The following is a 13062-nucleotide window of genomic DNA, read 5'->3' on the forward strand; positions in this document are numbered from 1 at the left end:
AAACAACTAACCAATTTCTAATACTTGCTTTTCAGTTTCCATGCAGTATCCCAGATGGATGCAATACAGAATTTGGAGAAGATAATGGTATTACTTGCTGCTGGCTTTAATTGATTGAATGTTCTTACTCAGCCAAGTAATTGATAGCACACAGGCATACTGTAGTTTGTTGGCTGCACAGCTTAAGAGCTGAGAGCCTCATCCTGGCATTTGTTGGGTTTGGTTGGAAAAGGCATTTTTTTTTAAGTTAGGAAAAGACCTAAGATATAATCACAAACTGGATGAGTGCAAACTTATGACTTATGTCATGGTTTGTGGCCTTCTGGTTTGTATGGCATTTCTACTTCAAAACACAGGGTTTTGATTCTTCTCGTCACTGCAAAGGAGCAGTGAATGTGAAGACATCGCATCATTTTGTTCACGTAAGCAGTAATATTTCTATGCTAAATTCCATTTTCACTTGTTCTTTCTCGTTAAACTTAAGCATAGATTTTTATGACCAAGATTAATGTTTTGTTTTTGTTCTGGAAGTGAGGTTTTTCTTCTGGTTGTGATGCTGTGGGAAAATGGCTCATAGGTCGAGGCTGTCCAATTGCACGGAGTGACGCTGTTGTTTAAAAAGGGAAACTTGACAGTTGGATAAAACTACTTACTGTTGTCCCCCAAGGGCAATATCTCTCATCTGTTGCAGTGCAGTATGAATTTCACTATGGTAGATAATATTTCGCTAGTATGTGTTTATGGTTTTAAACGTGGTATCAGTTATCATTCTGAGACTTTAAGCTCTCTTGTGAGCAAGGCGGATGGCTTTGGGCTCAAAGGAAGGGGAAGACAAGATCAGACCTGCGAGCAGGAGGTGTTTCTCATAGCATCCAGGACCTCTTGCTTTCTCCTGCGGCAGTCCTTCCCTTCTGAAAGGCAATTAACCATTAACCACAGGAGACTTGGGGCAGCACTGCTCACCGTGCCATTAATAGCCGTTGCTTGGAAGCCTGCATCCTCCTGTGGGAAGGACATGAGCTGGGGCAGGAGGGCTGTGTCTTCTCTGTAGCCTTTATCTTTTGGTCCTGGAAAGCTGTTGGTTATTAATTACTGTTGCAGCTGTAAAAGGGTATGTGCCTGGTGGGTTCAGGGAACTGTAGTAGTGCTGTGAACCTGTGTTTCTGTTGCCTTGGAAGAAAACATGAAATTTTATCAGTGAAGTTTCTAAAGACCATAGCGTCTTGGGTTTAAAAAAAAAAAAAAAATAAAAAAAAAAAGAATAGTAAAAAGCTCTCAGATGGTACAGGATGAACAGACAGTTTTAATGCAAGTGTGGGCATGTGTCATGTAACCTACCTAGACAGACAGACCTTTGTGCTTGCAGTGCTGAAGGCACCTATGTGCAGATAGATGCACAGAATTTATTACTTCATCGAGTAGCCTGGGCCTTGAGTCTGTGACTCATCACAGTATCCAGAGGAGGATGGTTATTTTGTATCGGGCTGTGAATTCTTCCTGAATACCAGCTCTTCTGACTGCTGGCTGGGAAGAATTGCAGTGGTGCTCCTGACTTCCAAGGGCCCACTTTCTAACTTTGCGGCTTCTCTGAAGGAATAAACTGTTCATCAGGTGGCAGTGTCTGAATACATAAAGAAAGAAAAAGAAGTGATGGAGAATAAACTATAAAATTTGGTAGTTCTTTTGAGCCTGCACGAATTCTAGTTTATATCGTTTACTTCTTGTAATCCTGAAATAGGGTTTTTGCTAGGTCATGTCTTTAGAGAAAGCCTCCAAGCAGGAATTAATTCAGGAAGATCCTTGGCCTTTGTTAGACAAATTTCACATGGTAGGCAGTACTTAAATAATTTTAAGTACAACTTATGTGGGCTTGCTTGTATTGGTGGAATTCAGCTTAGATTGTCTACAGTTTTAGGCAGCACGTCAAGTAGGATCTGGACACTTGATTCGACGGTGCAGCTGTGTACTTAGTTTGTGTGTTTGGTTTTTTTTTTCCTTAGGACAGTATTTGATAGTCATTAGTTGTCACATCAGACTTCAGAAAAAGAGAAGGTTATTGCTGTGCTTGACATGAGAATGAATAATACCCATCTATAAGTTTCAGAGAGTTAATATTTCAAGTCTGCATCACTGAGATTAATTTCCAAGGAATACATTTCTACTTGTTTAACAAAATGAAAACAAATGTAAAACTCCAGTATAATCTTTCTAAATTTCCAGTATAAAAGTTAAATGATGGCTGGTCATGATATTATGCAAGTCTGATCTATATCCAAGTACCTTTAAAATTCTTTGTTATGAATGCTTCTTATTCTTGTAGATAGCATGGCTTTTTTTCTGTATGCTAACGTTTTCCTATTGTTGGCACTACAACTCATGAGCTTCCTAACAAGTGCTCTTTTCCTGAAGGATGTAATTCAGATTGATTCAGCTAAAAGAGAAATTGAGAGTGCAGGAGGAAGAACTCTAAAATACAGACATGGCTCCTTTGAAGCTCTGTACAAGACAGGGACATCAGCATTCCTGTGAAAGTACAGCTTCAACGTTGCCTGTTGTAGATACTGTTTAAGAGGGGGAGGGAAAAAGGAAACCACCAGCCTTTCCTAGAGCACTTCCAGTATTCTTGCAGTGTAACTCATGCCATGTAAGATGGCTGTTTCTGAGCATATTGTTTTGTCAAGGTTTGATGGATTTGTGGTTTGTGAGTTTAAGAGGCTGCTGAGAGTTCAGTCTGTTCTGATTACTGTGTTTAGAAATGTTATATCTTGACTCTGACGACCTGAAGGAAAAAAATGCATCTGGTTAATAAACAATTCTGTGTACGTTCACAGGAAGTGTTTTTCACAGGACCTGCATTCTTAAAGGACTTAAAGTTGCAAGGTTTTTTTAAAGCTATTCTGCTTTGTTCAGTGCTGTATTTCCTTCCTGCTGTATTTCTGAACTTGTTTTTCTTGTATGTCTCTAAGTCATCTTAAAAGCAAAACAAAACTTTGGTTATGTGTATTTTTTACAGTGACTTTTTTTTAACCTGTGTATCTGATCTGTCAGTTGCTAGCAGTGCATGGCTAGCAGTTTTCCAAGCAATGGAGAAACAAATGTCTTTAACATTCCCAAACTATGAATCTTTATGCTGTGTGCTGAACACTGTGGGTGCGTACAGGTTGGCTTCTACCTCCCTCCAGCCCAATCTGGCCGGGTAACTGAGGGCTGAGTTTTAGCAGGAGGTAGGGGAGTCTCCTCATTTTGGTTTTGGATAGCCCTGCAAGGCAAACTCCAACCTCTGCATTAACTTTTCTGCTAACTCAGAGAGTATTGGTCTCTCTGAACAAATCCAGTGTATGCCTAGTAATTCAATTTTTTTTCTTTAATATTTTCTCTCAGGCTGAACCTCTGCAGTGATAAATGCTTCAGTTGGAAAAAATATTTCCTTTGTAATTATTTCAGCTTGTTGAAAAGTCTCTTAAATTTTTTCACCTGATGTTGAACGCCCTAAGGAACCACTATTGGAAAAGAAGCACAAATTGTATCTGGCATCTTGGGGATGGGAGAAGGACGCCACTTTGCAGGCGTTTTCAGTCGTTGATGTTTCATGATCTATATGCAAGGTAGATCAAGTTTTCTTCATAAATCTGCCTCAGTTTGTCAGCTCGTTTGACCTCTTTTATCATTGACACAGGTTTATTTTAGGTGTATTATTTACAGAGCCACGGAGTTAGTATTGTTTACGTAAATCCCAGTGACAAGTTTTTAGTAATAGGACTTGTCAAAGGGAAGCCTTCAAAGAACCTGTCTTGCAAGTTAGTCCAATTCTGTAATTCTAATGGATAGGTGAAGCACTGCAAGGCCAACTGATGTTACAGCATCAGCCAAACAAAAATTGCAGTAGGAGTGTCACCAAACTGAAGTCTTGCAGAGTTGATAGCATACAAATAATTTGCATTTGTGAGGAAATTTTAAACAAAAAAACCCTATTATATTGGCTAAAAATAAGTTTATCTGGGATCACACCAACTCTGTTTTGGTGGGAACGTAAGTTAAACTGGATAAAAGTCACTTTGCTTATAGATATTTTTAATGGAGGTGCTTGCATAGTGAGTACCTGATTTTTGGTGAATGTGTGATTGTGTTGTCAGGTATATTTCAGACATTTAATAGATTTGCTTTGATATCTTATTCCTAACATGTTAAAATGATACCATGCTTTACCTTCCAGAGAGTGAAATGAGTGACCTACTTGGCAACTGCCTTGTTAGCTTCTGGAACTGAGTGTTTGGTTTTGTAACTGAGAGCAATACTTGAGCTATCTGCTCAGCGTTCTTCTGTCTTCTGCTTGTCTGTACAGACAAAACAAGTGCAAATTCTCTCAAGTTAAATGAATCATCTTTTTGTGATGCCAACATTGTCTCTCTTCCTCCTTTCCCATTAGAGCTGATTTCCCCTGCTTAGTGCTCGGGTACATAATTGCCAGTGGCTAAGCAGGATGCAGGGATCGTACTGCAGCTGGCTGGTGTGCTTTGCAGTCACAAGGTGTCCAGCCTGCTGCAGCCACCTGTCTGTTCACAGCATCTTAAATCACCATTAGTGCCATACTGCTGGTTGTCGTGGCTGGATGATGCATCTTGCAGCTAATGTGCTCTTCTGCCACAAACCTCGTTTTGATTCCTCTTGTTCCCCAAACGTCCTCTGTGACCTCGGGGGGTTTGTACAGTTCTCTTGTGCTTCTCCTTGGCTGCTGATGGAGCTTTGGCGATTTCTACTTGAGATCAGCGTGGTGAGATGAAATGTTTGAGCTCTCTGACACGCTATGATATTAATGATTTCTGTTAAGTACTATAGCTGTTAAATGTAAATGTGCTGTATGTTGGGCCCTAGCATAGGTATGGATTAACTGGACACATTAGCTGTATTGATGTGGAGAGCTTTCTGCCATCTGGAACCGGTGCCAGATTTCTCACTAATGCGCTTGGCAGCTGTTCAACTTCTGGCAATTTCTGTTTCTCCCGCTGCTTAATTATTTCAGAGCTAAGAGGTAGTTTATCTGTATTTGAGAATAACATCGAGGTTCGGTGTTTCAAATTTTGGGGTATAACAAGAGTCTTCAAGGCCTTATAACTTTCCTTGGAATGCTTATTTCTCTCCAAGCTTCATTAATTGAGGTGGATTCATTGTAAAATTGCAAGTGGTCCAGTAGCTGTTGAAGGAATGTGAAGGGGCTGATGTGTCTCACTGACTGATTTATGGTTACGTTTTTCTTAATTAGAAGTTTTTCAATCTCAACAGTTTGATCTGTGCTAGAATAAACCTCGGAAAGGATCACGTAGGATGCTGTGAGTTTGTGCTCTAAATACCATGCTTGGTAAAATGGATTAGTGGTCAGCACAATTAATCAAGTGGCTGAGTTGATACAGATACTTGCATTTTGATTCTCACCACCTTATCTTGCTTTCTCTGGTTTCTATTTGTAATTCTGAAATCCTTTGTAGGAACAAAGATTATCTTTTGTGGAAAACCTTCCCAGCATTCCTTCTTGGTGCCTTTCAGCTGGTGACTCCTGCAGCTCCTCAGAAATCACTTCCTCTGCCCCCTGCAATGCTGAGGCTCTCTGGCAAGCCAGCTTGTATGAACAAGTGTCACTAAAGTGTGTAATTATCACGTTCACATCAGTTGTTCTAGTATCAGTTTCCAAAGCAAAACGCTGCTACTTCTAAATCAGTGTTGGATACTATGATATTTTGTCTTTTATTCCTATAATAACCAAAACTGTTTGCAGGTGCTTATTTGTATACAACTTGCCCCCCTAACAATGAAGCTCAGGACAGTTTCACTGCTGTGTCATGTTAAATCACGGTTATGCTTGTAGGAAGGAACCTCCAAGCTCTTCACTGTTGCCAGTCACATATTTATACCAATTTGCAAGCTACTCCTTTAAAGGCTCTTTGGAATTAAATCCAAAAGGGTTTCTTTTTCTCTAAAACAATAATAATTAACTCTGATAGCTTCCTGAGTTTCATGAGCATTGCTGTGCTAATAAACCTCAAAGTGTGTTATGCATTGCTGATTACTTTCCTGCTTGTTAATTTTGCATTCACCGTGCTCTAGTGCTAGGAAGAATATTTAATCCTCTTTAAATATTATTTTGGTATGGTTTCTTAAAAGGGCTTGACCTCTCACTGCAAAATCTCTAGTTATTTAACAAAGGAAAGCAAAATGAAAAGAAAGAAGTGTAGATATCTACTTTCTGTTACAAAAACTTTGCAGTCAAGGGCTTCTTCATGGTGGGATTTCCATGACTGTGGACAGGGAGTGGTGGTCACCTCCAGGGAGGTGGATTGATGGTTTACTCTGCATGCGTGTGTGTGTATTTTTTTTTTTTTTAACAGAATTGAAGACATAGGGTAACATCGGTTAGCTGCAGAGGTTATAGTCACCACTGAGAACGCTAAGGAGCGATGTTTGAAATGGATTGTGAAACAAAATTTGCAGACCTTGTTGTGCCAGAGGTCTGCCCAGCACTGTCCTGTCTGACAGTGCTTGGTACTGGAGGAGTGGAGGGAGGAATAGTAGTGTGTGCGTAGAATAACCCTTCTGTGCTCTGTCCAGAGATATCATGCATCATGTTGGATTTAATCTCACACTGAACCTATATCTCGTGCACTTTTAACAATCATTCTTTGAGGTTATCTGTGCACTTGGCTTCTACGATGCCCTGTCCTTTTATCAATTGTGAGCACGGGGCGAAGATCTGATTCCAGAAAGTGAAAATTTAGGATTTCTTCTTATCTCTTGAACCCTAAGCACAAAGAAGACTTTCTGCATATCCAAAAGTCACACAGGATTTTGTCAGCTCCATTCATCTGCCAGCAGTAGCTCAGTGACAGATTGAACTGTGGCTTGAAGAGGAGCAGAACAGCTCAGCCTGGCTCTGGACAACACCCAAGGCAGAGCTCTACTGGGCTGTACAAGGGAGGTGTGCACCCAGGGGGCACCAAGGCTGCTGTCTGCAGAGTGTCTGCTGGGAGTGGGCAGTGCTGCTATGGGGAGCTTGCAGTGCTGGGATGGGTGCTCCTCAGAGAGCTTGGGTACAGAGCAGCTGTGGGAAATGTTTTTGGTAGAAGTGCAGACGGGAGAGCAAGTAAAATGAATTTGATACACTGATGGCTTTCTGGAGGCTTCTCTGGGAAGTGGAAGGGTGGTCAGCAGTATGTTTCTTTGCTAGTGCTGTGACACTCATAGAAAGCATAAGTTCAGGTGTTTCAATAAATGCAGTTGTTCAGCTCCCTATAAAAATACAGGAATACACTGAAGTGGTACAGAGTACCTTTGTTACGTTAGGACATATAGAATGTAATGTAAACTTAATCTCTGCTCAGTGACATTGCTGTCTCCAGTCTGTGTCATTCTTAATGCTCTTGACAAAGTCAATGCTGTGTTTCCCATCTTTTTTCCTGTAGGAGAAATTTGATTAAATGCTGCATTTGGATCAGGCTGCTCAGACGTGTGATGGAGTCACTCTCCCTAGAGGTGTTCAAGAGACTTACAGATGTGGCACTGAGGGATGTGGTTTAGTGGATGTGGTGATGGGTTGATGTTTGGGATAGATGATCCCATTGATCTTTCCCAGCCTTAAGGTTATGTGTTTCTGTGTTTTTTAAAAATTTTTTATTTTTTTTCAGCATCACGTTGCTGATGAACTGCTGAGGGCTCCTTGCTGATGAGTTGAACTTAATTTATTATTTCCTCTGTTTTTCTTCTTTTCCTGAGTTTTCATGCGACTTTGCATCTCTTTTTTTCATGGAGTGTGACATAACCAGGCTTCCACTCCAGGAAAGCCTGGGGTGTGTTGCCAGTGCAGGAATTCACCCCTCAGCTCTGGCTTTGGTTGCGACTTGCTGTTACAGCAGATAATGACTTTGAGTGTGTGCACTCTAATTGCTCAACCGGTTCGTCAGGGTCGCTCAGGTGAGCTTGGAGTGTTGGTCATGACTGGGATTCTCACTTTCTTTGTACTTTGTACTTATCCTGTGCCAGCCTGCCTATTTGCCAGAAAATTCAGGTTTTAAAGAAGTGACTTATCATGGCAGCAGCTTGCTTGAGTTTGTTTGTTTCTTTTTCCACTGTAAACAACAATCTATAGAAAGGACAGAAAGATATTTCTTTTTTTCAATTAATGTACAGTGAAAGTAGGTGTGCACAGTTCCAGTTTTCCTGATCCATGTCAGATTTCCTTCTATCATTTACCTGTACAAAATATCTTTTTGAAACAAGAAGTTTTACAATGACTGAAATGGATATCCAGGTCTGATATAAATATATACATGTACACGCACACATACATATCTTTTTTTTTTTTTTTTTTTAAAAGAGCTTTTGGTTGTCCAGATATGACAACTGTATAGTTTGTCTCTTACTTAAAATTTGTGCACACTGAATTGTATCTGTCAGCATATGGCCCAGTAACTAGGTCTTATAAGGTCCTTCTGCCATCCTGCAGTGTCTTGAGTAGTGTGAAGAATTTGATGTTATTGGTTAACTTGGTCAAATAGGGACGTTCTTGGTACAGATTTAGGACAAGGGAAGTTTCCATGGTCCACTTTGGGAACCTAATATTTAAAAAAATGTATGCCTTTTGCTCCTTTGGCAGCGGTGAAATAGGAAACGCGTGTTTTCGTATTGTGGTTGTTAGTGCAACTGTTAGATCATTAGACTTCTCTAGGACTCTTGGTTGAATGTGATCTGCTTTTGCTAGCTAGTTCTTGTATTGCCCCCACCCCTCTGAGCTGTGCCTTGCTCGGAAGCAGATCTTCCAGTACATTTTTCATCAAGGCTTTCTCTGGGAGAATATCGTTCAGCTGCTCCATAGCGAACATGAAGACCACGCTCAGTGTTTCTGCCAAGACTTTAGCTGGTTTTAGCATTACCTTATGCATCTGCTGTTTGTTTACTTGAACCTCACAGGTCCTACCAGGCTCCCTACTCACCATTATTACTCATGTGCTTTAAAAAGGTGATGGTTGTAGTTCTCACACTTTTTTCCTCTTTTCTTTAACATCTGGGTGAGAGTATCTCATTGCATTTTTTTTCTGTCTGTTGTAAGCTTGCTATTGTTTCAGCCCCATTTGGATTACTTCTACAAGATTCTTCTAATATTTCCTCTAATATGCTATTCAGCCATCTCCTTCTCCTCCCTGTCATGTTATTGTTCCCTTCCTCCCCATTCCTAAGTCTTTGCTGTATTTTTTTTGTATTTTGTCTGTTTCACATAATGTTGTGAATCTTCTCATTGCCTACAGACATTTTACCCTTGATGATTCCCTCTGTTTGTTTCATCTTGTGTGGTAAAAAAACAAACAAGCAACGTTCTTACTTTAAATTCCTTCATGTTTGTTCCTCTTCCAGATATTAAGATCATTACTAAATTTGGGGAGTTTCATACTAATATTTTGAATCAAATAATGCACAGTGCCTAAGATCAAGAGAAACAATACTGCTGACAAAGGAAAAGGCAACTTATTTCATAAAGCAGGCACTCCTGACATCCAATATTGTCTTGCCATTTACCAGATATTAGAAACGTCCCAGTATTTTTTTCTTGTCTTTTTGTAACGTTTCTGGGTGCTCTTGTGGTCACTGAGAACCAACATGTTTAAATACTACGGCTGGTGGTTTTTTGTGTGATTGCAATCTTGAGTGTAGAGAATGTAGATGTATTTTATGCGCAAGAACTTCTTTACAGTGAGGTGACGGAGCACTGGAACAGGCTGCCCAGGGAGGTGGTGGAGTCTCCTTCTCTGGAGATGTTCAAGACCTGCCTGGATGCCGACCTGTGCGACCTGCTGTAGGGAACCTGCTTTGGCAGGGGGGTTGGACCCAATGATCCCTGGAGGTCCCTTCCAACCCCTACAATTCTGTGATTCTGTGATTTTCTTAATGACAAAGTGGGGACAAAGTTGTCCACTAGGACTTTCTCAGAAAAACATCTTTGGAGCTTAATTATAGTATTGTCTGATGTGTCCGTCTGTTATAGAAGATGTGGAGGTTCCCAAGTTAAACAGGGGAGTTGCTGTAGCTATCTTGGAAGGAGTCTTAAAAGTAATATCAGACAGTTGTAGGTAGAAAAAGGGAGAGCAAAAGAAGTTACCAAAGCTAGAAGTGGAATGGAGGCATGAGTTAAATTATGCCTGAAATTTGAGTGATGAACCAGTGCTCACCAAAAGGGATGGTGGGAGAGGAGGTGGGGGGGAGGGGGAAGAAAATTGACTGCCTGTCCTCCTCCCTCCCTTTTTTTTCGATCAGATGCCTTTACGTTTCTCTTCACATCAGTGTGGTCTAGGGCTCTTTGCCATCATCAGCTTCAGTTCGTATGCTGTCTTAACTTTGCTCTTGTTCTAGTGTCCTCAGATAATACTCTATGAAAACACTTGTGGCTTTTGAAGAGCACTTCATTACTATCTGGTGTAGTTTCTGTAACACTCAGTGCAGAAGAGATCTGAGAGATTTCTGTATGAATTATAAGTGGTGTAGGAGGAAAGCTTCTGCAGTACGAAAGCTGGATGCAATTCTGTGGCTTCCTATGGAAGTCTTCCTTGTTAATATAGAGTGTGTTTCTAAGCTGTATTGTATTCAGCTTTCTGAAGGAGGGAATCTTTGGTAATTGTCTCAATTCACAATAGAAGCTTAAAGGCAGAAAGCAAACAACCAAATGCAGAGGGGAACGAAGTTGTTTTGCTTGTGTCTTAGTTTTTCCTATATCAATTCTTTCTGATCAGAGTTGCACTGCTAATAAAACAGCTGTACTGCAAAAGCTTGAAATATATAACTTGTTAACTTTTGCACCTCTAGAATTTTATTACTGAAAACGAGTTATCCATGTCTGCAGTCAATCATTGAAATTTCAGAAGCTGTTTTATCAGCCCTCAGATTTGGGATATGATTATTCTTTTTAATTTTTTTTTTTTAAATTTTTAATGCTGTTTTTAGCATAAAATTTGGTTATTGTAACCATTTTGCTATGAATTTTTTTTTTCAGGTTTCGCTAAATGGTACGCAGTTTACAGACAGTTCTGTTGGATCAGAGTTCACAGGGGTTTCTCAGGTAAGTACAGCCAGATTTTGTGGGTGTGTATGGTAGCAGAAAGATATTAATGGGAGAGAGAATTACAGTGACATACAGAGGAAAAACCTTGGAAATGATCTGCAGTTCTGTTTGCATTAAGGATTTTGTGAACTGAAGTCAGTTTCTGATCACTTCACAGTTCAAGCTTTAAAAAGCAGTGAAAGCAAAGTTTTATTGTTGTAATAAGCTTGAAATTGGACATGGGTGTGAAAAAAGCTATGCAGTTTTATGGTAATAAAGCTATTCTTGGAAATAAATCTAAATACGTAGCAGAGGCGGTTATTTCTGTTCCAGCTTGTCCTACTTCCAACTTTCCTTTATGAATGTTACATCTGAACATGTTTCAGAGAGAAAAAGTGAGACTGGATGTTTTCTTGCAGAGATCCATCTCTCGTTAAGCTTGAATGGTGAAAAAGTCTCTTGCTTTGCTTAAAATGTACCCTTATCTCTGACGATGCTTAGGAGAAATACAAAATATATGCGTGACTGAAATCCAAGCTAATGAGAAAGTTGATCACTGCTGTTGAAATGTTCACGATTGTTCAATGCGTTCGTAATCTGTTAAATACAAAAGAGCAATTTGTAGCTTGCTTTCCACATGACAAAGCTATTACAGAACTCGGTGATCTAGATGATGGTATAGATTTTTATTGTGGTGTCATTTCCAGGGAGGTGGTTGAGTCACCATCCCTGAATGTGTTTAAAAACTGTTTGGATGTGGTGCTCAGGGACATAATTTGGGGGAGGGTTGTTGGAGTTAGGGTAGTATGGGTAGGTTGTGGTTGGACTTGATGATCTTTAAGGTCTTTTCCAACCTGAGCGATTCTATGATTCTCTGGTTCTAGCTATCAGTTTTATTAGGATTAAACTACTTAGTGAGAGCACTTGGACATGTGAATGATGAACCATCCCAAGTTCATCCTTAGCAGTTGACTACGTCTTGCTTTGGGAACCAGCTCTCTGTTTGGAACTTAAAATCTTTCTTTGAAGTTCTTGGTTGTGAATACCAGCCCAGTTGGGGGAGGCTAGTAATATTTTACATGGTGTGTTAACAGCCATTAAGATAGTTGTTCCTGCTCTATTCGCCATTGTGTGTTTTTGTTTGCTTAATGGTAGTGATAAAACTTGCGTAACTGAAGTTGCAGCTTCTGGAAGTCCTCTGGGGTCTGTTTACCTTGAGCCTTACCTTAGAAACAGTGTCAGGTTGCCTTCACTTCTGGATATTTACATCGTTGTCTTCTGCTTTTCCTCCTTGTTGGAAGATGTTCTGCTGCTGATGTTTGTAAGATTTTGCCTTCAGAAACTGTAAACTGTTTTCCAGTATCTAAAAGGGGCCTGCAAGAAAGCTGGAAGGAGCTCTTTTTATCAGGGAGAACAGTGACAGGACAAGGGGTAGCAACTTCAAGAGGATATGTTTAGATTAAATATTTAGAAGAAATTCTTCAGTATGAGAGTGTTAAGGCTCTGGAACAGGCTGCCCAGACAAGTTGTGGATGGTGCTGTCCTTGGAGGCATGCAAGACCGGGTTCTGTGCGGTTTTGAGCAACCTTATCTAGTGGAAAATGTCCCTGCCCATGGCAAGAGGCTGGAACTAGATGGTCTTTAAGATCTCTTCTATCTCACATGTTTCCATGATTTGGAGGTTTGCATGGAGGGTGTTAATAATTAAGGCAGAGCTAGTAGCTGTCACATGAGACAAATCTGAGTTGTGCCTTTATAAGATCATAGAATCACAAAGGGTGGAAAAACCTCCAAGATCAATTAGTCCGTATTTTGTTCCATCAGTTACTACTTTGAACTCCTGTGAAGTTGTTTGGCTTGCTCTGCTTGACATGTTTTAGGACATCAGTCTTGATGAGTAATCATAATTTCAGGTCTGAAATGCAATTTCGTGCACAGTAGAATCTTGGAAGGGAAAGAAAATTTTTGGTTGCCTCTGTCCTCATAAG

The 13062-nt window shown here is 40.2% G+C and overlaps 1 protein-coding gene across 1 annotated transcript in view; it reads left to right on the forward strand.

Moving 5' to 3' along the window:
* FAM193A (family with sequence similarity 193 member A) overlaps nt 1-13062 on the forward strand; it is a 98709-nt gene that overhangs the window by 15177 nt on the left and 70470 nt on the right. Inside the window, exon 2 of the mRNA XM_042812577.1 lies at nt 11027-11092. The gene's annotated coding sequence lies outside the window, so the exon portion shown is untranslated. The remainder of the gene's footprint in view (nt 1-11026; nt 11093-13062) is intronic.

This window comes from Centrocercus urophasianus, unplaced genomic scaffold (assembly GCF_019232065.1).
Source record: "Centrocercus urophasianus isolate 14NV4802_14NV808 unplaced genomic scaffold, USGS_Curo_1.0 seq_13, whole genome shotgun sequence".
NCBI classification, from domain to species: Eukaryota; Metazoa; Chordata; class Aves; order Galliformes; family Phasianidae; genus Centrocercus; species Centrocercus urophasianus.